We start from the raw sequence: 2,123 nt of genomic DNA, 5'->3' as shown, positions 1-2,123 counted from the left end.
ACACACACACACACACACACACACACACACACACACCCTGCAGTCCCACCTCTGCCTTCTTCACTCAGTGAAGATAGGGATCTCTCGGGGAAGGGAGTACTCATCTTGCTCTATGCACTTAACGCTGTCTCTGGATATTAGGCTGGGCTGGAAGACCCCATAGAATTCAACATTTGTTTGTCTTAGAGTCACAATCTTGTCCTGTGTGTTGTCCAACAATTATTTCCATCTATCTTGCTCAGTTTTCTAGCTAAAATTTAGCATCTACATAAGCGAAGTCCAAACATTACTCTAATAATCTAAGTTAAAAAGATGAATTAGATAGTCTGATTTTAGGGTTTTTTTATAAATTTATTTATTATGTATACAGTGTTCTGCCTGCATGTTTGTTGCCTGTCAGAAGAGGGCGCCAGATCTCACTTATAGATGGTTGTGAGCCACTGTGTGTCTGCTGGGAATTGAACTCAGGACCTCTGGAAGAGCAGTCAGTGCTCTTAACCTCTAAGCCATCACTCCAGCCAGATGGTCTAATTTAAAAACTCATACTTAATGATAACTGACAAATGCTCTTAATACTTAACAGATGGGCCTGAATATGTTCTCTGTGTGGCTGTCATCTCTGTGGGGTTTTTTCTTAATTCTAGCAAGGGTTTTATCACACCCTCTACGAAAACATTATCTCTACAGTTACGGTGTTTACTTTGTTCTTTGCATTTTTCTTTTATTTTTTTCATATCTACTTCTGCAGCTGTGCTAATATGTGTGGCTACTGAATAGCTGAAATGTCTCCAGTGTGAACTGAGCAATGTTCACGGTAGAAAACATTAGATGTCCAGGTTATAATATGGAAAGGGTGTCGCCACTTCACACTTCTATGCTAATTATATCTCAAAATGTTTCCGACAGACTGGGTTGACCAATATATTTGTTTTCTTTAGGCTTTTTGTTTGGCTTGTCTTGTTTTGTTTTGGGGGGTGTTTTATTTCTCACATAGTATCTCATATTAGAGCATAGGTTACCCTAAAATATCCAACAATCCCTCTGCCTCTGTCTCCCTATCACTGTATCTACCACATCTGTAAACAATAAAGTTCTAAAACAAATTTTGCAAGCTTCTTTTAACCCTTTTCACATCACTACTACAAGACTTACAACTCCATATTGATCATATTATACTTGTGAGTATAGTGAACTGGCCAGTTCTGCCTACAGTAGCCATATCTGCCGAGAGCCTTGTTTTCAGTGCTCTCCTTTCCTGGGGCTGTGGGACGCTGCTTTCCTGGTTTTCCTGGTGCCTCGTTGCCTGCTCCTTCCCAGAGAGCACTCTTCTCAAACTTACATCTTGTCGTGATACTTCATTTGTATTTTAATAAGTAAAGCTTGCCTCAAGTTCAGAGAGTAAAACAGCTGCCCTGGTCAGCCTTACCAGCCAGGCAGTGCCAAATGGCGATGCTGCCTCCAGGAATCCTCAGAATGAGACTGAGTGAGAGCTGTCTCCTCCCCTCTCATATTCCTCTCTAGTTCTGGGATTCAGGGTGTGCACCACTACCGCCTGGTTTCTATGGCACACTAGTATGGCTACTGGGATTAAACATGTGTGTCACCACCATCTGGATTTTTTTCAGCATTGATCTTACGTAGCCTAGGGTGGCCTCGAACTCACAGAGATCCATCCACCTCTGTCTCCCAAATCCTGGGAGACAAGTGTGTGGCACTACTGCCTGACCTATATTGCTCTCCTGATCTTTAGGCAAGCTTTATTTATTAAAACATAAATAAGATATCACTATAGCATCTATTGTTCTCAGACTTCATTATGCTTCAAATACGCCTCAGGATGCTTGTAGCAATCACATTCCTGGTCCTTATATGTAGAGATTCTGGTCTGGTAGATAGGCTTGGGGGACAGAGACTCTGATGTAGGAAAACAGAATGAGGGCCCAGAATTCTGAACTCCTTTTCAGCCCCGTTTCTCATTTTACCCAGGGCATCCATTGGCTAGCTCATTGTTTTACTTACCTACTTCATCCCCGAGGATGCAGCAGGCTACAGACTGACATCCCCAGCCCTCCTCTTCCAGTTTAGAGTCCTCTCATCCCCCGAGGATGCAGCAGGCTACAGAC

Source organism: Microtus ochrogaster (genome assembly GCF_000317375.1).
Source record: "Microtus ochrogaster isolate Prairie Vole_2 chromosome 14 unlocalized genomic scaffold, MicOch1.0 chr14_random_1, whole genome shotgun sequence".
Classification (NCBI taxonomy): domain Eukaryota; kingdom Metazoa; phylum Chordata; class Mammalia; order Rodentia; family Cricetidae; genus Microtus; species Microtus ochrogaster.
This window is presented reverse-complemented; position numbering follows the sequence as displayed.